Genomic DNA, 27,791 nt, shown 5'->3' with positions numbered 1-27,791 from the left:
ACCACACTTAGTCTTCAAAGAAGGTTAGATAAGGGGCACACTGTCCTGTGGATGTCCCAGAATATTTCCCTGAAGGACAGCTGACATTAGAAACCTATGGATCTCAGTGTGGTTGTCAATTCAGCTCTCTTTCTCAATAGTTGTCAATAGGGGGTTGTGTGCAGAAGAGAAAGTCTTTTTTTGTGGGTGCTCCCTTCTGTTGGAATAGTGGTAACTTATTCAATGTGCATGTTTAACTTTTTTGTGAGAATGAGGTTATGTTTTGAATTAAAATATGTGTAGTCCTTATTTTTCTTAGAGAGGCAGAAGACTGTTCTTGGTTTTACACCAGTTGTGGGTACTATGCTTTTCCACCTTGGAGAACCTAAAAAGTGCATCATTCTTTTTGCACAGGACTTTTTCTCAGCTGCCATGTGCATGCTAACGTAATTTAATTTAATGATGCCTTTCTGCTCCCCTTTCTTCTTTCTGACTGGAAGGCCAACTATAGTCACTTAGAATTGGGTCACTAAAGTCAATTCCACAAACAAGCTGCATTTCTTTAATCTCTTTCCTTTTCTATCAGTGGAAGAAAATGGCTTCAAATTGTGACTGGTAAGCAGTAGCCACTCTCTAAAAAAGCTCTGTGCTGTTCTGACTTCATAGCTTGGAGATAAAAAAATTGTAACCCATATGGCATCGTGCAGCAACCAGACAAAAAACAATTGCTTAAGTGGAGTGTGTTGGTTTCTTCTTGAACTGTGCAGTAGAGAGAGAATGGGAGATTGAATGTTGCAATGCACCGGAGCAGATGTCCAATAAACACTGATGGAGTTGTTGAGAGCACTATGGGATTATATATAGTTTGCTTGTTGAGTTCTGTTCAGCTAGCTGCACTCCTGAAATTAGGTTTTCTTTACATTGTGCAAGGGGTCTATATGCATGTGTGTGTATGCACACAGCCCATCACTATTTCCCAGCTAACATCAGAAGAAAGAAGGAACAGAAGTTGGAGGGATAAGTATTGGCTTTTAGCTTTTTTTAGATTATCTTTATTTCTTTATTCTTCTCAGACTTTCATCCTGCAACTGCATACGAATAGAAGCAAGCAGACAGATTCTGCCAGGATCAGAAAGCCATGCTGGTTATTTTTCCATTTGCAGTTGTTATAAAGGCCTCATGTTTAAATGACACTTCTTTTCATAAAGTGTAGTGCAAAGGAGACCCATCTGCTCTATAGAGGTGTTGCTTCAATGAGACATATGAAATGAGAACTGTTGTTCCATTCAGAAAAGGCAGCCTGTTTGGTTCAGAGGTATACAAAGGAGATGTCAAATGAAAAGTTGAATTATAAGCCTTACATAATAGGGACTATTATTCTCAAGTTTGGGATGTAATTTAGTAGCAAATGCTGTAACGGGTGTTCCTTTGACACACTCTTCTCTTAGGGTATTCTTAGACTCCTCAAAAATCATGGGATTTGAAACTATTCACTATTTGCAACGTTTATTTATGATGAAAGCAAAGGTTTTACAAATTAAGCTTTGCTGTTAAGGGTACGTACTATACAGCATGGGGAGTGTCATACTCTGATGTTCATGCATTGGCTTGGGACTTTGAGATGTAAGTCTCCAACCAAAGCTACTTTCTACAGTATTCCCTTCCTCTGTTGTAGACAACTGTTAAAAGTGAAACTGGTTCTGTGTTCCTTGTGAGGTAATGCACACTCTGATGTGAATGGACAGACTAAAAGTGCTTTGCTATATGAAACACTAAATGAGACCCAGGTGTCTCTATGTCTCTTTGCACTGTTTCATTTGCATACATGTCACAGATGATTTGCAGGCGTGTAAGCATTTGCCAGTCTAAAAAGCCAGCTGTTTCTTCAAAGTGTTTAGCAGTCTTCCTGCTAAACTTTGGTTTGAACAAAGTGGTATCCAACCTGAACCAAAACTGAACTGAAACCTTTTAGGTGAGAAAAATTCTGTAAGTTTTAGGGGGTAAGGGTTGTAAGGTGGATGGCTCTGCTACTTCCCTTTTTTTTTTTTTTTTAAGTGACTTGGAATGGCAACATGTGACATAAACAGGTGGCAGGTTTCAAGTAAGTGCAGTGTCATAGAAGACATAGAGTTTGTATATATTTACTGTTTCTCCAGTGCCTTTGCAACCAAAATACTAAAACAGCTTCAGAATCCTGTTCTTCCTAGGTGTACATGTTCAAGCTGTTCCACAATCTTGCTGGTCCTGCTGTGCAACACTCATGTATGTCCTCATGTTCTTTAATCTTTCTGTGCAATCTCAAATGTATTTAGTGGGGTTTGCTATGTAAAGGAGACACTTGTGTGCTTGGGAGATGATTCTGTTCCAGGAAGGTAATCTATTAAACCTTGAAATGGTAACTTTTGCTAAACTAAACCAGAAGCTTTGAAGCTCATCTCCCAGATATGCTTTGTACAGCAGAGACTGAGGAAAACAAGTCATTACATGAAAAACCTGGAATCTGCAGCCAGTTTGGTCTCATCAGAAAGGTCAGATTGCTGCTATTGTATCTGAAAGTGTTATTTAAATATAAGCATCATATGTAATGTAGAAGTGGGGTGATATTGGGGGAATGTTGGCTTATAATGGCATTTAGCATGGATGGGAGTGAGAGGGAGAGAATGGGTTTGTTTCACACAGCAAGGTTTTGAACTGCCACCATCAAAAAGACAGCCAGGTTCACAGGGCCTGCTATGAAATAGCATGATAACGATTATTCTGACAGGAAAACTGAATTGTCAGACTGCTGTTACTTTGGGTTGTCTAGGAAGATTATACCTTTCCAGGACAGCTGACAAGTTTTCATAGCAAATAAGTGGCACAACACAGTATCTGTTTCCCATTTTCGGTAAATCCTCCCAGTTAGTTTCCTGACTGTGTATGACATCTCTATTAGCTCACAAGAATAAATCCTGGTGTGATCACTGAGCCTGGTGCTGTCCTGTTTCAGACTGGAGCTCCTTGCCTGAGCACTCACCAAGGCTGCAGGAACACATGTCAACATTGCAGGAAGCACAACACTGTCACTCTGATCTAGGTGGTGGTAGTCTAAGTGATTTCTCTTACTGACATAGCTCAATTTCCTTCCTTTAGGATGTCGACCTTAGGGCTGGAAAAGACCCATGGGCTGCCAAGCCCAAGCTATTGCTACTGCAAGTAGCTGTATCATTTAATTCCTTTCAATAAAAATACTACTTTGTCTCTGAACTCATTGGATTTCTTCTTATACTGTGTTATAGAAAAGCTGCTATGGAACACAAATCCTGTAAGGAGGAGAAACAGTTTCTAATTTGCATCCCATGGTGTGCTTTTAGCCCATGTACTTACATTTCTTTTTGGGCCAGTGTTATCCTTTAACTTAACTTTTCTTCCTCTTTCCTGATTCTCTTCCCTCTAGGGATATTTATGGGTAAGAAAATCACAGCTTTTTAGCCTTCCTTTTGCTAGCTAAATATTTAGGGTAACATAGGTGGAACATAAGACCTTCTGTTGTGCAGTGGTTTCTGATTTTCACAACACCCACTCTTTCTCTTAACATAGATAGCAATTGCTATACCTTGAAAGCCAAAATACTTTTTCTGTAGGGGAAGTTAGATTGCCATACTTTGGGTGCAGGCTAATATTAAATAACACTTTAGAAAAATGTTCACAAGCCCTCAACAACCATCTATTCTTTCTAACTCTGTAGCAGTGCTACGTAACTGGGTGTGTGTGTGTGTGCATTTAATTGTATTGCTTTTTTGTCCTTTTTGTTTGTTTTGGTTGGTTTAGTTTAATTTCTCTTTGTTAATTTTAGCATTTAGAGTATCCATAATTAACAGTAATGTCACAGACGGAGACTGAATTCCATCTTATAGGTTACTGTAGTCTGGCTGCAGAGAGGTTTCTGTAAAATTGGGTTAGCAGGACACCATCACAAGACCTGCTTGTATTTTGACAGCTGTTTCATCTAAAGCAAAAAGATAAAAATGTGGTTTTTTCTTCCCTTTTAATGAAAGTTTAATGTTTGAACCATGATTTAGAATGAAAAGCATGTCAGGGAGACCTTAGAGCTATCAGAGGTGCTGTATCACTGTCTATGCCTGTGATATTTTTCAGCTAGCCTTAGTGTTCTCAAAGCATTGGGAAAGAAGAAAGAATTGCGTAATGAAATAAACCCTGTAACTCTTTTCACTTTGGATTTACATTTGCATGTATCTCAAGCTGAGCAGATACTTATCCTTTGCAATGACTCTATCCTCAGCCCAAGAGTTACAGTAAGACTTTGTTTTTTGCTATCACCCTGTTTAAAAAGAACAGCTAGAAGTTTTTCATTAAAATAGAATGAATTCAGATTTATATAGGGATCATGGGTGTCTTAGAGCTAATTCTCTTGCTTCTTAAACCAATATAAATAAAGCTTTTACATAACTGTAAGCACAATGAAGAAAAAATACAAATTCCACTACACCATGATCAGGTCTGAGACAAAAGTGCCCCACTTCAATGATGTACCATTTTAAAATTAAGAGAAGTCTCAAAAATTATAGCTGGTAACAATTGTTGTAGCTAGTGCTCCCGCCCAAGAAAAAAAAGGCAACAAAAAGTAGAATTGAAAAATCCAACATGTATCATAAGCAACCATACTACATTTTTTATCTTGATTTATGTTAATTCTGGTTTGCCTTACAGTCACTGAGGGTTCTATTTAGTGAAGATAGTTGAAGTCCAGACTTAAATTCTTTACTTCAATTGAGAATTGGAACCAAGGCTGAAAGCCTTACAGTATGCCATCCAAAATGTCTTGTAGTCCTCACCGTTTCATACTGTAAATTGCTACAGAAAATACTACCTCGTCACGGTAACAAATCTCACAAAACTTTGTGAAAATTTCTCTCTTATAGTAAGCTCATTTTGCAATGACAGGAGGCTGAAATATATATACAGTAACAGCAAATCATAGAGGTATTCCTTCAGCTTCTTCTTAAAAATGGAGGGCTTTGGGAGGGAAAAGTGAGGGCTAGGTTATAGGCGACAGAGAGGAAAAAAAGAGAAATGGAACAATAAATTCTTCCCTCTATTACTTTTTAATTACTACTTGGCTCTAACACTGTCTTTTTCTTCTTCTCAAAGCAGAGACCAGGATTTTGAAGTCAAGCACAGTCTCCTTAAAAATAAGGAAAAAGTTTAAATGCAGGATCAGTGTGAATTCTGGATGACAAATTCAAAGTGTTTGGGTAACAGGCACTTCCCTTGCCTATTTTTAGCCATTGATCCTGGATATAAAAAACATTATAGAACTTTATTCATGCTCTCTGTTTTTCTCCATTTGTAGTGTTTAAAATTCCTTGAGATGACTCTTTTTGCAAAGTTTCTGCACAGTTCCTCTCAGCTCTACCAGGTTTTCATAAGTTGCTCCTTCCTATATTGAAGCTGCTTAGTAAGGCATCTTATGTCCTCATGTGCCACAGCACATGCAGGAGAAGTAGAAATTATTTTTGTACGACTGAACCCTGTCTGCTGCACCATGGGCTCAGAATGACCACTGGCATACTTCCTACTGCTTTTTGCTAATCACTTTTTGAAGTAGATCGTAAAGAGGTTTCAGTGTTTTCATCTGCTGCTGTTGTTGTTAGGCCAGGCACGTGGGTTAAAGTCAGGCTAATCAGGTTGTCCTAGAGGCCTGCTCTAAGCACCTCCTGTCTTGTAATCAATCCTTTGTTGCTTCCTCACTAGGCTGAATGCTCTCTTCCATTTAGGCAGTTCACTGTGGTATTTCTGTTGAACACTACTGTGCCATCACTGTATGGTATTCAGGTCCCCAGACCCTCAGTGGAACCCCACTTCCTTGCAGCAAAAAGCAATTTGTAGCTGATCAGTGGTACCTGTCCCTGTTGTTTATCTATAGGTAAAGTAGGTCAGATTGGTTCAAGGATTGCTTCCGCTCAGAAAATCAAAAGTCCAAGGTTTGCTGTCTTGGGAATTGGAGCTCCATAACACAGGGTCAGGGACTGTCCCCTGGTCATATTCAGGTAATTGTCTACTAATCACACAGGTACCTGCACACTGACAAGTAGCAGCTCCCAGCACCTACAGAGTTCCCAGAGCAATCTTTGTTTTTTCCACTGTTTAAGTGCTGCAGCCCAGACCAGAGTTTCTGGTGGTCTTATGCTGACAAATATGCTACTGATACTCTTCTAACAGCATTATTGGTAGGTGTTGTGCTTTCACCCCAGTCGACAACTGAGCACCGAAATTAATTCTACCTCAGCTGAATCCAGCACAATAGGATCCTGTCATCCTGATGGATTCAGAAAGAACATTAGGATTTTGTATCAACATGAGTCACCTCACCCATCTGTACAATTTGGTCCTCTCTAAAACCAGATGTGATAGCAGATCTGCAATGCACAGAGGCACTACATTTCATTATAGGGCAATGAATTTAAGGTAGTGACAGAGTATATTCCTGAACAGGTATGAAAAGAAAATGTCAGTGCTAGACTAGAAGAGGAGAAATGGTGGGTGCTGATCTTTTCAAGACTTTGCATGCCTCTTTCCATCATCTAGGAAAGTTGTTACTGTCCTTGACCTTTTTTACCCTCAAAGCACCTCTGAATCTCATTCCTAGCAGACATGCATCCAGCTGCATAAAGATTTGAATAAAAAATTTTTGGAAAAAAATCCTACTTATTCACTTCAAGACAGGGGAAGACTGACTTCCTATTTGGAGTCACTAACAAATGTTTTCAGTCAATTGCCCACTTATAGTCCAAGTGGGAATATGCAATTCAGACACAATAGGCTGTGTGCTGGGAAACGGATCAGTCAGCAAAACTGCCTTTTTTCATTCTTCTTTTCTTCAACAGACATACCTTTCTTCACAGAAAGGAGGAGGAGGAAAAACCTACACAGCAGGAAACAGTGCAAAACCAGATTTGTTCTTTTCTGGCCAGTTTTAAGAAAAAGAGCAAAGAAATGTAGGATTGCTTCACTTGGGGAATGTTGGAAAAAAGACTTGTCCCACTCTGAAATTACCTTATACCTCTTGATCTGGACCAAAGGTAAAGGGGAATGAGAGAGAAAGGTTTAATTTAATTAATTAATTAATTTTAAACCTCATTTTCTTTGAGGCTCCTGTAGAGTTATTCAAACAAGTTAATTCAAAAGCTTATGAGCAGTAGCTACATGGAAAAAGATAGTACTTGTATGGCTGCTCTAGACATATGATCAAATTTTTCACAAACGGGAAGATTAACAAAGAAAAATAGGCAGCCATAAAGAGATGACCATATACTGCAGGATAGTGTATATGGACTTAAGAGAGACAATGTGTAGATATGAAAACAGCTACCTCACAAAGGCTATGAAGATACTTGGAAGGTGAATACTCATTTCCCATGTAGGCAGCCCATTTATATCCTGTTCTGTGGCATTATTGTGACCACGGCCAATCTGACTAGAATAGACACTTCTTACAATCTTCTGAGGTCCTTTGATGGCATGAAAAACAACACTTCCTTTATTTGCATTTGGTTCCTTTCCATAGTGAATGTTCTCCAAAATTACAGTGAGGCAGAGCCTCCAGGACACCAACACAACTAAATGAAGAAGGAAGTATTTTCTTGTGTATAATCCTACTATGTGCCTGTCTTTTTCTTATAGTGTGTAGGTCATAACAAATTATTGTCTGGTATACCCTAAGCCAGAGAGAAATCAGAGAAGATCAATACCAGTCAGTCAAAGAGTTGAAATATTTTCTGTAGAAGCATTTCATGTCCTAGGTGATCTGCAAGGAAAGAGCATATTTTGACCTATGCTACAGCTGCTGGGTTGGTTAGTATGCTGTGTTGTTTAGGTAATGAGTCAGCTCTTAGAATTTCTAGGTCTCAAGCTTTTTTTTTTTTTTAAATAATGGTTTGAAAAAGTTTTGTAATCATTCATGAACTAAACCTCACAGCTATGTGCTTGGTAGATTAGTCATTTTCCCATTTTATGCAGAAGACAGCTGATTTTGAAAGGTACAGACCATTTCTCTATTGTTCTTATTCGTAAAAAAATTTTACCTTTGTTTATCACATAAATTAACTTTCTTCTTCTAGATAACAACTTTGTGACTCTGTTCTCTTTACTCACCTCTTATGTGCAATTTAGAATCAAGATAATTTCACCTGAAAATAATCTGTATTTTATCTGATCTACCCTTAAAGCTTTTTCCTGTCCATTATAAATCATATGCTGTGAGAAATAGATGATCCATATATATTCAACACCAATCCACAGCTTCATTGGCATCACCTGTAGAGGAAGCAGAACCTGTAGTGGTCCTCATGCTGTGCATCTGCAGGAGAGCAAATGGGATCAGAGGTGTGTAAGAGGTTCAGGTCTTTTTCCCTTTAATGTGACTGTTTTAAGCTTATGAATTACAGTAAGAGATTTCTTGCGCTTGAGAGGTAGGGAGGCTGGGAAGGACCGGTAACCTCAGAGTGTTCAATGGACTCCCTACCTTGGCAGCAGCAGTCATTGCCAAGATAGGAAGGACAGTCACTGTGAACTTTCATGGAGTATGTAAACTTCAGGGAGCTGAGTTGAAGAATGCAAAGGTCTTCCTAGAAAAAAAGTTGTTTTGATGTAGTTGGTAACTTTTCAAACAAAAGTAGTGGTGAAACTTAAGACTAAGGTGAGTTATGTGTCCACAGCTAGAGACTGGGAAGGGATGCAGAAGCAGGGATGGTGCAAGGCTGAGGTAGCAGGGAACTTTGAAACAGCAAAGTTGTGTCAAGGGAAGTTTAGGTTGGATATTAGAAAAAAGTTCTTCACCCAGAGGGTGGTTGGGCACTGGAACAGACTCTTCAGTGAAGTGGTCACAGTACCAAGGCTGACAGAGTTCAAGAAGCATCTTCATGATGTTCTCAGACACATGGTGTGACTCTTTGGGATGGTCCTGTGCAGGGCTAAGATGATCCTTGTGGATTCCCTCCATCTTGGCATATTCTGTGGTTCTGTGAAATAGGAGTATTACAATGCAGCAATGTTGTAAGGGTGAGGTAGACTTTCAATGCAAATAATAGCAATGAGTATTAAGTGGAGAAAAGCTTTATGGGCAATGCTGAAGGGCAAGAATGAGATGAAAAACTAAAGATGCTGCAAATAAGTTGCAGCATATGTCTGAAGTATTGCCACATTGCTTATATGCCCTATGTCTTATATGCCCTACGTCTTTCTTTATCTAGCCCTACTCAGCTGTAATTTGTCTGAGCAAACCTTTTCGTCTGCAAAAAACCCGTGATTCTTCTCCATCCTTTTAAAAGTGAAAAAGGCAGGGGAAAACTATTTTGGAAGAGGATAAAGTGCTCAGTGAAAACAATATCACAGACTGGCTTCCCCACCTCAGTGTCAGTCTCAAAATGCTGATTCCCTTGCACTTACTTTCCTTTGAACTTGAATTTGCCTATAAACTGTTCTGGCAGCGGCTGTGTGTGTTGCATAGTCCTGCTGGAACTTACTGGCTGTTTGTGTTTACAGAGAGACTTGTAGTGATAATGGCTGTAAAATGAAAGGATTAAGCTGGTTACATCTTTGGAGTGCTGTGTAATGTAAGCAAGTCAATCACAAGTCTCTGAAGGTACCATAAAGAGGCAGTCTTTTACAGGGAAAAATAGATGGATGTCCAAATACTGTTGTCTTTGGAGAGTTACTTTCTACTTATACTCTGACTTTTTGGGCGTTTGATTTTCATTTGCCTGCTGTAGCAAAATGCCGACAGTATTATATAAGAAGCAGGCTATGTGGAGAAGGTTGGCTGCTCAGAAATCAATTGCTTATCATTCTAATTGCTTAGTATGCAAAAATGAATTTAGAACAAATTTTAGGAGAAACCAAAACTCAATGCATCTGTGAAGTAATGAAAGTAATAACTGCAGTATCCTTAACATCAGTCTCTGCAAATAAAACTCCACTGGAGATGTGGATTCATCCAGTCTCCTTTCTAGAAAACCATTCCGTTCTCTAGTAAACACCGAGAAAGGAAAAGAATTGGTAGGGTGAACAAAAGGTTATAAAAAGAAGGAAAGGATGGCAATTGAGGAAAAGGAAAATGAAGGTAGTGTTTAATAGGAGAAACTTCCTGCTGCTGAGATTCAGCAAACTGGGGAATGTAAAAGCTTAAGTGCTACCATGGTTTCTCTCATGTTTGTGTGATAAATTAGGAATTTTTGCCACTTCCCTTTGTACTGATAATTATTTGAATATTGCAAAACAAAACAAGACAAAGCATTAGGAAATGGACTAAATAATTAAAATGTTCTGGATTTCTGTCATCTGTTTCACCTGTGGACTTTCAATTGCTTCTTCATAAAATTATTTCATAAACATCCTATCTTCCCTGACAGAATTATATTCTGTCTTAGTAAAAGATGTACCAGTAGAAGTTAGACATTGGGAGAGAGGTAGGTGAAATAAATCCCTATAATTGTTTTTTCATACCTTGTTCTCAAGAACATACAAGTAAAATTTAAAGTAAAACTTGCTGCTGTCACCAGTTACCTCTTTTCTGTTTGGTGGAGTTGTGTTTTTTTGGGTTTGTTTATTTGAGGGGGGGTTGTTTCTTTGTTTTTGTTGTGTTTGTGTTTTTTGTCATTGGATATAGTTTCCTGTATAACATATAAATATTGTTCTCTCTGCAATCCCAGGTTCTTTTCCTATGAGTAACATTGTTAAATACCAGTGAGGTAGTACTGGCCTAAATCTGTTTAATAAAAGAATCAATAGGAGTTGCATGTTGTTTAGCCCATTAAAAAAAAGATGTTTTGACAGCCTATACCTTACTTAGGATTACATTAAATCATTGTTACTTATTTTTGTAGAGAATGAAAGAAAAAAGTACAGACCTTAGTTATTATGATACAGTATCGAGATAGGCTAATCCTTTTTCTTCAACAAGAAGAATTAGTTCACAAGAAGTAGGTAAAACAAGTCTTTAAACTGGCTTTGTAATGATAAAAATTGATTCCAGACTTTCTTTGTTATTTCTGATATATATAGACAAAATAAAGGCCCTCCTGTTCATAAAAGAGGTGTAGAACATGCCTTAACCTCTTATACGATTAGCAGGTTTTCCTAAATGAACATAACAGTGGAAAGATGTGTGTTTTCTATTAGAAATTGCAATTTCTGTGCTCTTTTCTCTACTTTGTCTCTGGGTCGGCACGAACTTCTCATCGCATTGCATTGAATGAGACTGAGTCAGCCAGTTCTCTGTCATACAGCCTATGCCCTCCTAGCCAAGTTTGAGGAGATTGTATTTCATTGATTTGTCTATTTGGCACACTATTCAGGGAAAAGAGAATGTATTTTTGTTCTCTTCACTGCAAGGATCTGCAACAGTGGGCCAATCCCCTGCTTGATCCTTTACTCACTTGTTCTCAAAAACTAGTCTGATTCTGAGTGAATGGTACCATGGGTCAGAATTGTTGGTTTAGGATGTAATGCTGTACTCCCTTTTTATAACTGTATTCCCATTTGATTATTTACCACAATAGTGAAGGAACTTTTTTAAATCTATTTTTCCCTCTAGGAAGTATGTGTATCAATTAGCTGTCGTGTCCAAGCATCCTCTCATTTTGCTTTTGCCAAGAGAATGAACAATTAAGATAGCAAGTCTTTTTTAGGATTTTATTTTCTAAACTGTCCATAAGAAACTTGAAAATGCAAATGGTCAAAACCCTGAAAGTAAATACCTATATTCCCTAGCAGCAGTTTTTTTTAATCAACTGAAGCATTAGCTCTCAATTCAGCTCTGTGCAGAAATAGAGGAGCAGCCTCATGTCCTATAAGTTCTTTCTAAGAACTGTGGCATTAGTCTTGTCGTATTACATCAATTTCCAGCTTGGGTACACAGTATCTGTTTCCCTTAATTCTGTAGAATAACTTAAATTGGTATTTATTCTTTTTCTACTCAACAGTTCCTTTGTTCTATCCAAGAAAGCACTCTTATGAGACTACATGAAGTGCATTGTGTTCTCTCTCAATGTTAAATCAAAGCCATGTCCTCAAATTAAAATACACACACTATCAAAGTATTACCCTTAACTGAGTTAACCCATGGTTGAGTAGAGATCCAAAACGGACACTCTTCACTTACTCAAGAAGTCTCTTTATTTTGTGGAAATTATTTTTAAGCAACATTCAGACACTAAATTAGATACTGTACTTCGAGAAACCATCTTTCTGCTTGTCTTGCTCATATGTGACATCTGCTAAGTAAAAGCATGGGGGGAAAAAGACATCACAAATCTTACTCAAGCTCTTCCACTCAAGATCATCTGCATCTGTGTTCCCTGTGCTTTTTCTTATTGAGGGTGGTATATGAACTTGTTAGGTGCAGATGCCAGTATTATATATAAATAAGCAAGAAATCTTTTAACGTTCCACGTCAGTAATGGCTTCTGTAAATTTGAAAGTCTAACAAACTAAATGAAGGGATAAAAATAGTTAAATACATTTACCCTTCAGTTTGCCTGTAAAGTTTGATTTCACATTTCAGCCTGTCACCCTAACCTTTTCTTAAAACTTACTTTTACAGCATTTATTTCTTTCAAACTGAAAACCCAGGTGATGATCAATACAATAACAATACAAAAGATTGATCTGAGATCAGAATATCATTATATCATTATTTGCCTTAGCTGACATCATATTTAGAACTTGTCTAATGTTCAAGAAAAATAAAATCTGGCCCATTCTGTTGCTGTTGAGTCGTTTCTGTATTAATAATTTCAACATCATTTTTTTCAGTAAATTCAGTAGAGATATCATATAAAAACCCCCCAGCACTGTAAATTTTAGCAGACTTTCTTATCGACTCTGAGAGTTGCTTCCCACAAGTGTATAACACAGCAACTGTGCTTTGTCAAGCATGGATAGTTCTACTGAATAAAATAAAAAAAGCTTCTGGTATTTGATGATACTTCCTGAGAGAGGAACAGCATAACTCGGAGAACAGTGCAGTGGAGAGCAAGAAGAAAGGTCATTAGAATAATATACCTTGAAGGTCTGCTTCCTTTTATCTCTGTGCCTGCAGACAGTGCCTGAAAACTGATGGTGTAGAACAGCTGCACCATATTCCTGATTGTCCACAGGTAGTTTTGAGTTGGCCATAAGAGCTTTGTGGCAGGCAAAAATACAACTGTTTACAAACAGCTCCTTTTAAAGCTTCAGACACTTCAATGTTTCACCCTGTGGACCAAGACTAAGACTTGCAGATGTCCAGCAGCTGTTGGTTTTGTTCTTCTGTTGTCCTGTTGATTTGAACTAGCTAGAGCATGGTAACTGCCTCTTGTTAGGGCATAAATGAAAAGGCAGTGGTATAGGAACACTTGAGATTAAGCAGTCCTTAGGCACAGAAAAATCCAAGTAGAAGAACAGTCTGGATGCTGATGTTTTTATTTCACATGACTTTGCCTATAAATCCAAAACCTGCAAAAGAACAAGAGTGGATTCTTTCTAAACCTTTATTTGGAATGGAGCAAAACTGGAACACAGGGAAAAGTATTATTCAAATATTTAAAAGCTGTGTTGAGGATAGGCCAAATATCTTTCACATAAGAGCGTACACCGTGGCTGAAGAAACTATATGAACTGAAAGGAAATCTCACAAAGTAAAAGAGTGAGAACCATAGAAAGGAAAGATGGATTGCATGTTCAAAGTTAAGTGTGAACAATCTGGAATCTATTTTATCAAAAATTGCTTTTTAAATGGTACTTTCTCTTGCTACAGAAGACAGTATTGAACAAAAAAAGCAGGCCCAATGCAGTTCAATTTGAATTTATCCCTCTGTTATTTTAATATATTTACTCAGGGTTAACAAGTCATTAAGCATCAAATTACTCAGTCTTAATGAATCCCTGATGGTGAAAACAAGCTGCCTACAACTGTACAGTAAAATAACAACTATGGTATGGCAGAAGACTATAATAAAAATCAAGTAAATGCTATGAAATATTTGGTGTGCGGATGCCAGACTGGTTTTGAGAAGTGGTACCATTAATTTAGTTCAGTTGGTTCATTGGCTGTGGGACTATAAGTCTGGTTTTGCTTTCAGGAAAGGTATTTGATTTTGGCCTTTAAAAGAGGTTGAATGGACAGATACTGTATATATACTAATTGCATACTGATTGCCTTGTTAAGTAAGACTTAGTCCTGACAACTTATCAGTACCCAGTCTGACAAATAAATTTAACAAGTAGAAGGAGGAAGGAGTAGTTAAAACAATTTTGTGGTTAAGTGTTCAAAGGTGAGTCTGGCTTGTAAGTTCTGAATGGTTAAATATTGAATTAATAAAGAATCATCATGACAAAAACATACCCAGAGTTTAATGGCTTGCACTAGTGCTTACTGCCCCATCAACTTGCTCCTACAGTTGTATTCTACAAGTATTTTTACCTTTCTAATTATTCTTTTATAGAACAACAGTATATATAAATTCCAGGCAGGCTAATGGCCTCTGTAAGACATCCTTTTTCCTCGTGATGGCAATGCAATGCTGCAGATAGGTTGTATTTGCTTGACTTTCTGACGCTTGTTGGCATGATGACAAGGATGTCTTTCAGTGGGTGACACTTATCCAGGGGTCAGATAGCTGAGCAGTATGTTCTCATAACATGTTGCTGTGAAGGTGCGTTCCAATGACATGACCCCTTCCTCAGCTGTCTCTTTCTCACACCTCTGCCTTTTCTGTCTTTCAACTTGTTTTGCAGAGGGATAAAAGGCAAGTGCTCCTGAGGTTAGGCACTACAAGAGAGCTGAAAGAGAGCTGTGCCCAACACTGAAGCATTAACAATAAGTCCAGCTTCTTAAGTATTTCTCTTAGAAGAGTCTGCAATATAGTTACCATCTCATGTTCTTGTGCAAAAGCTGATTTTCTAAATCCTGACTATGATTACTTTGGCTCTGACTATGTGTCTAGCAGAGACCTGTTGCCTAATGAACAAAAAGATAAACCTTATACTCCACTCGGAAAACACTGGCAACAGCAGAAAGAGCAATGTTCAGCTGGCAAGCAGGGGGATTTTTTCCTCCATGAAAGCAGCCTATAGGTTTCTAACTGAGGTTTCAATAAAAGATTGAGAGAATTACTCTTTGATCTAGGTTTGGGGTTTTTTTTGACAAGTAACTATTGTTTTGGGAATTTTATTGTATTCATGAAATAAGTGAAATTCTGCATTCTGCAACCTCTCTCATTTCACTTCCTTCTCAAGAGGGCTCTCTTGACCTCAGTGGATCGTCAGCTGCTAATGTAACACTTGCTTTATATAGAAGAAATTGTTGGTCTGATATAAAATTAGTTTCCTGGCACATCATCAGTATAAAAGTCTTAGAAGAGGAAAAGCAGAAATGTGGCCTTATTTTTCTGGTTGTCTTCTTAGTATATTGATTGTTTTGCAGCATTAGCATCCTCCACAGAGGGGAAGGTCAATACCATTATAACTCCCACTACTCTCACCCACACTTTAAAACAAAATTGAATCCAGTGTATTATTGAAATGAGAAGAGCATGTGCATGCAATTATTTTTTTCACTTTTCAAGTCATACTGAACAATGGACACCTGGCATATCAGCCATCAAACAGAAAACTAACAGTACTAATAGCAGTGCAGATTCAATGCTGATTTAATTCTGACTTCAGAAGTTAATCATCTCCAACACGATGGATGGTTATTTAATGAGAAGGATTCATGGGTTCTAGAAACCACACTACAAGGTAGCAAATCAAATCTGATGCCATCACCTCCTTACTGAATCATTATTTCGGCACCGCAGAACAGCCGGACAGCTTCATTGCTCAATACAGCCAGGAAGCAGGGGATTGCAGCAGGAATCAAACTCTTCAAGCTACAAGGCATGTGAATATGCAACTCTGAACTAAACTTGCACACAAATAATTAATGTAGTAATGGGCAAAGTAATAGCAGAAACCAAACCATATGAACCTTTCTCAGAAATAATAACTAACTGATATTTTTGCATGTTCATAGGTCATTATCAAATGCCAGTGGTTTTTTTTAGAGACAATATTAATTGAAAAGTTTTAGGAGGTTTTTGTGGTTTTGGTTTGAGTTGATTTTTTTTTTTTTTTGTGGATTAGTTTTATATTTTTCAGCTGTTTCAATGTTATGGTTTTCTTAGTATTTTGATTTAATTTAGTGCTAATGACAGCTGTGAAAAGGATAATGGTGATTTCTGTTAACTTGACTAGCAATTATGTCACAGGCATGATATATGGAAAAGTCTCTGTACCACCCCCCCACACACACACTTTCTGTACCTGATTGAGTGGCTTCTTGGCGACCTGTAAGGCAGTCAGTGTAGGTGAAATTGTCAAAAGCAAGGGAAAGTAAGTATTGCTTCATTTGCTGCTTCTGTAAGATGGACTGATCCGCCCACTGGCAAGAGAACTAAATTCCACCTGCTGATTTCATGCAGTCCACTTAACACCTGATAGTGGTGACTTTCAGCCTCTTTTTATGTAGATCAAATTGGAACTGGTAAGCTAGAGGTTAGAAGTTTCAATACTTTTCCTTATATTCATCTAATATTTTGTTCACTTCAGAAATTTAGCTCCAATTAATTTTATTTTTTTTGTTGGAGGATCTTGTACGAATAAATCTGCTTCAGTCCAGAGAAGGTACTACATGATTTAAACTTCATTTTTCTATATGAAAAGATGACAGTGGTATTTTCACTAAGGTAGCAAAATGCGTGTTACGTTATCATGTTATTTTTCAGTATCTGGAGAACATTCATTAGGAAAGACCATCAGAGTAGTGATAAATTACTTGCATTAATTTTTATGCATACAAGCTTTTCCTCTGGGAGGTTCAGTCTTCATGCCTTCCCATTCAGAGGAACAAAGAAAGTAGCTGATTTCTTTGTAGCTAAAATTGCGCTGAAGTGTAAGTTATTTTGCTGCTACTACAGAATGCTGAGCTGCTGGTGGGAGACACAGATGTAGATGCCACAGTTGTATATCTGTTGTCTGATATATCAGTAGATGCTGCTTGACTTTGTCTTGCTTCTATTCTTTTTTTGCGAACTTTTCTAATCCTGACAATGATACCTTGAATTTATTTGTACATTCTTTCATTTCTAGCATAGTCAATGTTCTTTCAATACATGGTTTCCTGAAACCTTTTGTACCACTGATTCCTGACTCAGAATTGCTGTGAAGTCTTAGGAACAGCAAGTGATTATGCTCAAATAACAATCATTGTACAAGTGTGATAATCTTAAAGGGAGTCACATTTTGGCAAATACATTTGCAGCCAGTCTTTAGAGATGCAGGTTTGGTCCGAGAAAAGAAGAGACCTAAGGCGTTGACCTGCAAGATTAAAACCTCAATTTTCATGTTTTGCTAAAGCTGATAGAAATATAAAGAAAACATCTTCGTAAGTAAATAAATATCCTTTGGTTTTTCAGGCTCTGAGGGGTGGGGGGAGAAATGTATGAGTTCTAGGTGGAGATGTCACACCACCACACCACTTTAAGGACTTGTTTTCAGTCCTTACATTCAGGAAGTTTTTTTTTTCCTTTGTGAAGTATACAGGTAGGTAGATTTAATATTTCTGATGCACAGTAAGAAAAGGACTAGGAGGAAGGGAAGAGAGGAAGATGTCCAGTTGAGGGAGTAGCAATGGCTAAAGTAAAAGTTCTCGTACACCAGTGCTCTGTGAAGGCCTAGGGTAGGGTTAGAGGGTTGGAAAAAAAGAAAGTCAGATCAATTAGTAAAGACAGATCCATTTAATGTTGCTATGGACAAGGATTATATATGAAGGTAAAATAATTTCCCTCACAAATAGAAAGAAGCTCTTCTGACCACTGTATTATCCCTTACAGAAACTGAATTAGATCACTCTCTCCCTTTCGAGTTGCTCTTTTATGCATTAGTAGGGACTACAGAAGTTGTGTATGTCCTGGTTAACAACACAATAACCTTGCTTTGTGCAAGCAGTGAGTTGTCTCCTGTCCTCATGGTGCATCAGTTACTCTAACGAGAACCTGCCAATAAGGATGTATTTACCCTCACTAAGGGATATCCTTGGGTGCCAGTGATTATTTAATAGATAAATGTTTCTTCATCTCTTAAATGTGCGAGGTAGGCTGGCTGCCATAGCACATCATTCAAAGTATGCATCAGTCCTCACAGACAGACACAGATCTTAAGGTCCCAGCACACTCCCAGCTCATCTTTCTGTGTCATACATGAGGTTTCACCTAAAAGCTAAAAGCTATCCTGTCATTACTCTTTCAAAGGCTGTCACTGCAATATCACTCCACAGGGGCATGATTCAGATCCAACTGAAGTCAGTAGGAAATATCCAGTTGGCTTCCTGAATGCTATGCATGATTTGAGTGAGCTGAGGACAGCAAATATAGAACAGACATCCGTGACGTGGTTGTGTTCAAGTAGCCTTTGAAATGGAGCATCCTGGGTGCATGCGTGGAAGCACCTCTGGCCTGGATGATACCTCAGGGGGCAGCTGGCCGGGTTGCTTGCATCCACATTGCTCTAAGAACAGCAATCCCTTTCTGAACAGCAGTGCCCATAATGGCCCTGTTTTTGCAGGGTTGGTGTCAGTGTGTTTGAGTCTGTAGCTGTGCACTGCAGTAGCCTTGTTCTATGGCAGGTGGACCGTGATGCTGGGGGAAGGGTACCATGTGTGCACCATTTCTATTGCTGGCAGGCATGACAGAAAAGGAGAGGATGCCAGCTATTACATCAAACCTTGGAACAAGAGGTGTGCAGAAGAAACATGCTCTGGAGTTATTGCTGGCAGATCATGCCAACTGATGGAAGAATTGCCTAATTTGGATAACAAAAATACTCTGAACTATAAGCAGAAATTTCTTAACAATTGTATGCTGTAGAAGTAGTTAACAAGACTTTCTTTATTTGAGCCTTGGAAAGTCTCCAAGATCCACTGGAGAGAAATTAGCAAATGTCTTTTTGTTACCTGAAGAGAAATTGTCTTGCTGAAATGCAGAGGCATACTCTCTCCATCATCACCACCTAGTTAAAACCAAAGTGGTTCTGGTGGGGGAACAAAAAGAGTGTGAGTATAGGGCAAAAAGACAGAGTTAAATGAAGACTAAATGAAGGGGGAGGAGAAGAAGTGGTTTGGAAATTTTCTGAGGTATTTCTAACCAGTGAGCCCTACAACTGCAAACAGCAGGCAAATCTCTGTCCTAGTCATTCTGCAAATCTACTTCTATTGCAAGAAGTGATTAGTGGAAGGGTCATATGCTACCATAATACAAGGGAAACAGGGAACTTAACACAGAAATGTTTTTGGCACTGATCCGTCCTCTAGACCAATTTTGAAATAAGATATATTCATCGAGAACTGAAGTTTTTACTAAAAAGTCTCATTTTAATGTTTATTTCAGCAACCTAGTGTAATACATAAGTTCTGCTCCTTTTTGTCTTGAAACTGAGGTTAAATGGACTAAGGTTCAAGAACTGTGAGCACACATTCCTGAACTGACCCATCTTTGCCACTGTTTTGCAGTATGTTCTTCTGGGCATCTATTCCAAACTGTCTGCTCTCTGGCCTTAGTTTCCCCATTTGTAAATGTGAATAGCTCTTGAGATGTGTCATATGAGATGTAAAGTGATTTGAAGCTGTAAGATATAAAGCTTTGAGAAAGCAATGGGCTGGAAAAATGATGTGACTTGATCTTTTAGAATAATATATCTGCTCATTTCTAATTTCTGAGATTCTGTTCTGACCCATAAGTGCAGAGCTGGTCCTAAGTACAGCAGCCTTCCTGTCAATGGCAGCAGTAAATTAAGACTGCTGATCTATTTTGAGGCTTTAGTTCTTTTTGATGTTTATGAACCCTCCTTGCTCTCCATGAAGTAGTCATGCTGAAGGCTAATTAAATGTGGGTGTGTGCATATTTGATCCTTCCCATTGTTTCTTGTTAGTCTATGTGCTAAAAATCATGGGTTGTACCAGCTTGTCAAGCAGGAGGCCAAAAGGCAAAAAGAGACATCAGTAGATTATGTATGAATCTGTGGCAGGCAGGCAGAAGGGAAAGGTTAAGCAGAGGATATTATAATGCTTCAGTGCTAGTTGGTTGAATTACTGCAGTCCAACCTCTCTACCAAGAGGTGACACAGAATTGTAACTATTTGATGTGTGAGTGAACAGTGGGCTGCTAATTAAATATAAGATTTAGGAATTATAAGATTTGTTTATAGTTTTGAACACATTGTCTGGAAAGGTTTTTTTTTTTTTTAACTCTGCTGTAGTTTCCCTTTCTGCAAAATAGACCTGCTACCTCTTTCAAAATCCGATTAAAAGACTTGTGTCATAAGTATTCATAGAGTGCTTTGAGATGTTTAGCAAAAGACATCTACAAGTTCAAGGAGTTGCTACACTTACATTAAACTTTTGTCAGTAAATGTTCATTTAATCTTTAAACCACAGACATGTACACAGACATCCCTGAAAGAGCTTATTCCTGAAACAGAAACACTGGAACCTCAAGTTGCATTCTTTCATTCCTAGTACACAAGAACAGGAAAGCTTGGAGAATCTGAGTCACCTGCTGTCTAGGTAAAGGCCAATAATTTTAGATTTCTGTGGGCATTAAAAAGCACACCCAAAGAAGTATTAAGCAGAAAAAGAAAATTACTAGAGGAAATCACATTTGAGAAAGTCACCTCTGAGGTCTCATTGGGCTCCATCCTTATTTTCCAATTCCAGGTAATACTAATCCCATAATATAGTAACTGTCCCAGCTCCTGTACTTTAGAAGTCAGTGTCAACTTATCTACAGTGGAAATGATACAAAGCCCTAGTTAAGGAAGAAGTCTGTGGTATTTAATGTGTTTCTGATTCCCTATTCCTTTTTCTACCTTTCGTTATATCGTTAGTGACACTGAACTCCTTCAGGGTCTGGCTGTGTGTAGTGCATGTAGTGCATGTGGGAGACCTACATGGGCTGAGACCAATGACAGAATGTATGCAATATGTTTAGAAAATTGTCTGCACAAATTGTTACCATTATTTGGACAGCTTTCCTAGTTAGTTATTCCTATTATCCAAAGTCTAAGATGACCATAAGTAAAAGTAACTTAACCTAAAATCTAGAGATCAGTTAGAAACTGGCATTCCCAGGGGAGGGATAACTGATTGTTGTTTTCTTGCACTTTCCTCAGAACAGAGAAGTCTGCAAGTGATAAAATAGGAACTGTGACTGTAATTATTTCAATTAATTGATATAGCTATCCCCCCAGGGCTAAATTTTCACTAATCCTTATGTGCACCTTCCCTGGGAGTAAGATAAATAATTTTATAGTAGTATGCATCCAACACTATCCATCAATAGAGAAACTACAAGAAGTTACTTTTAACTGTGATTTTAAAAAAAGAAATCTTCTAGGAAAAGCCCTAATTTTTTGTTCTATAGGCAATGGGTATGAACAGATCTTTAAAAACACTTCCATATCTGTGTGCCCTCCCATTCTTCACTGTACCTTGGTTGTGTGTATGATATTTATGAAATCACCAGTTAGCTGACCCATAACTAGCTTTAATGGCATTCTTATATGCTTTGTAAATTGAGGCATGTAATCTGATAGGACTGTTTGTCTTATGTCACTGAATGAATCCTGTTTGAAACTTTTGAACTTTCACCATTCAGAGTTGCTCATATTTATTTCAGGTGGAAGAAATGCACTGAAGCTGTTTGGAATAAATATTTCACTCCAATGCAAGCCACAGAGAGAAAGTGTGTATACAAGATGTGGCTGAGGAAGGACTGCTACTTCACTTATTTATGAGTGTAAACAGAAAGACCAAGTAATGCAGAGACCTTTAGAAAGGTTTGGAGCACAGGGTGGCCACAGATAGTCTTTCACAGATGTGTTTCCCAGCCTGGGTGTCTTGTCTTCACTAGGGACTCAATTCCTCCTAGTTTTGTCATCCACTTATGTCTGAAATTGCCACAAACATCTTGGGTACATCTTAAGCAAATTGTTTTCTGGTTTCTCTAGAAATGACACTTAGCATTTTCTTCTTAGTCTCTTTCTTGCAAAAGAAATTAATCATTTAGAGCGTTTTATAATTCTAATTGTCTTTTGTTGACCTTTATTTTAAAATACTTAAATGGATATTCTACTGCTTGTGCTACATATACAGTTCCAAAACCTTTCAGAAGTAAGAACCTTTATGATTTGCAGGGTGAATACTTGGAATCTGATATTACCTCCAGGCATTGCTGCTTGAAAGGCTTTGAGTTTACATTCCTTGTGTATATTATGATAAGCTTCTGATGTTAGTGTTGGCACTTTTATTATTCAGATGTTGTATCCTTATTGATGTAGTGTCTAGGTCAAGGCTTTTTGTTTGGTTTGACCTAATCAGGGTGATGTATAACAGGTGTATAATTTGGAACTAGAAGCTGCACATATCATAAGTGCACTTTTTTCTTTTTCCCCTAGCCTTCCCAATTAAATCTCATTCTCATACATTTTGTAATGTCCAGAATCCCTTTCTGGGATAATTACTAGAATATGTTCTTTTCAGTCTTGAAGCATGTTGATATTAGAGCAATTGTTAATCATATTGTCTGTGAATATGCCTATGATATTTTATCAAAACTGGAACTATATTGGGGTAAGGAGTAAAGTAGGGATGTAGCTGGTGAAATTGGTGGAACACTGTTTTGTTTCATCAAATAAACCCACCACACTGTCATATCCAATCTCTTTTGTTTCTTTTCTGCTTTATTACAGGAATTGCACACAAAACTAGTTATCGGTCTTACCACATATTGCATTGCTGGTGATGATCAGTATTGAATTATGAGGGATGTTAGCATAATTTTCAACACTTTAATTGCTTCTCCTATCCCCAGTGAAATGTTACATTAAATAGCAACAGTGACCAGGTTGCATACAATTTCCATAATTCATTGGTGGGACTTCATTATCAAAATCGCTAGCATTGAGTCATGTGACTCTACCTGCATCTGTGTGTTGCATCTAAATGATTTTGTTCAAGACAATGTCCTGGTAAGGACTATGTGGTGCATAATGGGCTGGAGGAGGAAAAATTGATAGAGTAAGATGAGGGAAACACAATACAAATGTGTATTATATAGACCACTAATAAGGTATTGTTTGTCCCTAGAACTGTAAATTTAGTGTGAAGTGCTCCATCCCTGCCATAGTTTAAGGACGGGAAGAGGTGATAATTGGTTGGGAATGGGGTGTTAGATAAATTGGCAGATACTGGCAATGGCCAAACAAAATGAGAAAACTTAGATCTTCTGTTTGGTCTTTTTAACATTACTGTCACAGATAATGCTAAGGTCTTCTCTCAGGAACTAAACAACACTGAAATTGGTGAGTATTCCTGTATATTTCCTTTGACAATCACCAAGGCACTGCCGTGATTACTTTGACTCCAGTGCATAATCTTCTTTCCTTCTGATTAAATATTATATATAACATACCATTTTATTGTACTGTAACAGAATTCTTTTAAACAGTAAAAATGGTAGAGGTCCTTACTATTTCAGCCTATGTTAAGATGTTCTTAACATAGAACATAGGCATGGAACAACATATTTGCGGTAAGCAAAATTTATCCATTCCTTAAAATACTGTTTCACTTCTGTCTGAGCATGGATTCCTACCACAAATCCGCTGTAGTGCTGTGATGTTTTGGGGTGGGATGCAGCAGAAGAGATAATGAAATAGAGTAGTTGAAACTGTGGATGGAAAGGACTGTGGAAGACTCAGTCAAACCAAATCAGATCAGAACTGTCACCAACGTTGAATTAGGTCAGTTCTGACTTTATCTAGCCAAGTCTTAGAAACCTCCAGGTGACATTTGCTTATGAGATGGAGCCCATCACTGCGCTGGGAAACAACTGCTCCTCAGTGGTTCCCATTCACCACACATACTCTTGCAAGCAGGTTGTATTGGGGATGGTATTAAAAGCAATGTTTACTATTGCTAGAAGTTTATACTGAGGATACACTGCAAAGTGCATACTGAGAGTATATATACTGTAAATACAGTGCACTTCTGAATGTTATTAACTTTGAATATTAGTACCAACTCATTATTTCATAAATGTGCAAACTTGCTGCTATGAAATTCAATGTGTGTCTTAATGTAATGTGTTGAAAGACCCAATCGAGTCACAGTAAAGATCATCTTAATAATAAGCAGTCACCAGTGTGTTACCATGTTGTTGTGTAGTGTCCCTCAGAATTTCTCTGATGCTTCCATTCCAAATGTCAGCCTCTGATCAAGAGGAGATTGTGCTCAGTTGTTAAGCTGTGCACCGTGTGAGACAGGACTGTTCTTGCTACAGCCGATAGAAAGGGTTGAGCCATGTACATAAACACTTAATCAGAATATTCTTGTTATTTCAGTCCAGTGGTTGTAAAAAGGAACTTGATACTAAATGTCATTAAAAAATATGAAAGGAAGAAGTGTGTGTGGTGGAAACCAAACCAAAACCAAATGCCACACAGGCAGGGATAACTTGATGTCTGCCTTTTTGGGAAGAGATCTGGTATCTCAGAGCACAAGTTAGACTGCATGGCGTGTTCTGCTCCCTGCATTTTCAATAAGCATCTCTTGAAACACTCAGGAGCTGTCAGCACTTGACCAGGAACTACAGTTCCCACCTGTTTTCATACTCTCCTGAAGAGAATTCAAAAATCTAGTTTAAAGAAAAAACTATCAAATATAAGTACTATCTAGCTGTCTTGATCAATTTTCTTCATGGATTAAGTAATTTATGTATTTCATAATTTGTTCAAAACACTATTGAAAGGCACATGTTGCTGAAGAGAAACTGAGCAATAGACAAGCTTTTGCCAATGAATCAGCTATCTTTGCAGGCTGAAGCCTTTTAAAATGTAATGGAGATATGGCAAAGATAAGAAAAATGCAGATATCTCATGCAACTTTGACAATATGAAAGAAGAGTTGCAAAGAGGGAGAGAGATGTATAAGACATAACCACAGTGAGCTTATTTCTTCAGATTGTAGAGGAAAAGTAACCAAACAAATGGAAGACCGGTAAGTAATTATATAAAGGTTTTAAAAATTGATTCTCCATCCTGTTAAAAGTTTAAAGAGAGCTAGTTTTACAACTACTTCCTTACAAATTCTTTGATTTTTTTGGCTCCCATTGTGTTGTTTGTCTCTAAGATTAGTATTTTGTGAATCAGATAGGAGATTTAATGGTGAATGAAACTAGAAAGAAAAGGAAATAACAGTTATGCAGAATGACAGTTATACCACAAATGCAAAGAAATAACAGTTAATGCCATCTTTCTTGACATATTTGTGGTGTAGGGTAGTGGTGCTCGGAGGTGATTAAGGGATTTTTTACCCTTTTTATTAGACAAACTACAAAGTCTGAAGTTTTTAATGTCATTGTCCTCTCGCTTCTGCTCATACTGGTGACAATACAAGAAGAACATAATTATTTCCATGATTTTGGGTATTTATCTGTCTTCCAGTAACCTCAACAGGAAGGCAACTCAATCTTGCTTGGGCCTTTAAAGCTTTGGCTTATACTTCCTTGCCATGCAAACTCTACTTTAGTCACATTAACTATGAGGAAGCCAGATTCCGTGTGTGAGGTGGGGACAGAGTTGAGTAGCCTGTCGGAACTGCAGAATTAAAGGAATTGTAGAATAGGCAAGGCAAATATTGCAATAAAGCTGGTTTCCTCCAAATTCCAATTTTCCTACACCAGTTAGAATAGGTTAGAGTTTTTTCAGTTGAAAGGGACCTACAAAGGTCATCTAATCTAACTGCCTGACCACTTCCTGACATGCCTTCTAGCCCTTTCACTAGCTTTGTTACCCTCTCTCCTTTGGGCACTTTCAATTACCTTCACATCCTTCTCACATTGTGGGGCACACCAACATTTAATAGGGCAGGAAAACCACCTCTTTTCACTGACTGGCTGTGCTGTGTTTGATGCACCCCAGGACATGATTTGCCCTCTTGACTGCCTGGGCACACAGCTAACTCACATTCAGCTGCTGCTGACCATCCCCAGATCCCTTCCTGCAGGACTGATATCCAGCCACTCCTCTCCCAGTTTATACTTGTGCTTTGAGTTACTCCATCCTAGGTGTGGCATCCAGTATTTGGACTTGTTCAGTTTCATACTGTTAATGATTGTCCAATGCTTCAATCTATCTAGATCTCTCTGCAAGACCTCTCACCCTTTAAGAGACTCAACAGCAAATCACAATTTGTTGTTGTCAGCAAACTTGTTGACACTGCATTCAACTCCTTTATCCAGATTGCTGATAAACATATCTAAAAGAATTGTCACTAAAATTGAACTTAAGCACTAGTGGCCGACCAGCCACCAACCAGATCACAGAATCACAGAATACGCTGTGTTGGAAGTGACTCACAAGGATCATGGTGTTCAACCCTTAGCCCTGCACAGGACCATCCCCAAGAATCACACCATGTGCCTGAGAGTATCATCCAAATGCTTCTTGAACTCTGGCAGGCTTTATGCTGTGACCACTTCCCTGGGGAGCCTGTTCTAGTCCCCAGCCACCCTCTGGGTGAAGAACCTTTTTCTAATATCCAACCTAAACCTCCCCTGACACAACTTCAGGCCATTGGGTCCTGTCACTGGTCACCACAGAGAAGAGATCAGTGCCTGCTCTTCCCTTCACAAGGAAATTGCAGACTGCAGTGAAGACTCCCCTCAGTCTCCTCCAGGCTTAACAGACCAAGTGCCCTCAGCCGTTCCTCATACGGCTTCTCCTCAAGGCCCTTCATCATCCTCATGCTCTCCTTTGCACACACTCTAATGGCTTAATCTCTGTCTTATATTGTGGTGCCCAAAACTGCACACAATATTCAAGGTGAGGCCACACCAGTGCAGAGCAGAGCAGGACAATCCCCTCTCCTGAGGCTGGCGATGCTTTGCCTGATGCCCCTCCAGACATGGTTGGCCCTCCTGGCTGCCAGGGCATTGCTGACTCATCTTCAACTTGCTGTCAACCAGGACCCCCAGGTCCCTTTCCATGGCACTGCTTTCCAGCATCTTATTCCCCAGTCTGTCTGTACCCCACTCTGGGGTTGACCCATTCCAGGTGCAGAATCCGGCACTTCCCCTTGTTAAACGTCATATGGTTGGTGATTGCCCAGCCCTCCAACTTGTCGAGGTCTCTCTGCAGGGCCTCCCTGCCTTCAAGGGAGTCAACAGTTCTTCCCAGTTTTGTGTCATCTGCAAACTTGCTTAGTATCCCTTCCAGTCCTTTGTCCGAGTAATTTATGAAGATGTTGAAGAGCACAGGGCCCAAGATGGAGCCCTGTGGAACCCCACTAGTGACAGGTCACTGTTCTGATGTTCCCCCATTCACTATTATCCTCTGTGCTTGACTCGTGAGCCAATTCCTCACTCACCACATGATGTTTTTATCCAGCTGTGTACTTTACATTTTGTCCAGAAGCATCCTGTGAGAGACAGCATTGAAAGCTTTACTGAAATCCCAAAAGATTACATCAACTGGCTTCCCTTGATCAGCTGGATGAGTAACTTTGTCATAAAAGGAAATCAGGTTTGATAAGCAGGACTTTCCTCTCATGAAGCTGTGCTGACTGCGACCAATGACAGTGTTCTCTTTTGGGTGTTTTTCAGTATTTCCCGGAATAATCTCCATAACTTTACCAGGCACTGAAGTGAGACTGACAGGCCTGTAGTTTCCAGGGTCCTGCC

At 38.6% G+C, this 27,791-nt stretch overlaps 1 protein-coding gene across 23 annotated transcripts in view; it reads left to right on the top strand.

Annotated features, from left to right (window-relative positions):
• NRXN3 (neurexin 3) overlaps positions 1-27,791 on the top strand; it is a 1,012,014-nt gene that overhangs the window by 802,877 nt on the left and 181,346 nt on the right. The gene's annotated exons all lie outside the window — the stretch shown is intronic.

Source organism: Corapipo altera, unplaced genomic scaffold (assembly GCF_003945725.1).
Source record: "Corapipo altera isolate COAL_440 unplaced genomic scaffold, ASM394572v1 23, whole genome shotgun sequence".
NCBI lineage: Eukaryota > Metazoa > Chordata > Aves > Passeriformes > Pipridae > Corapipo > Corapipo altera.
This window is presented reverse-complemented; position numbering and strand designations above follow the sequence as displayed.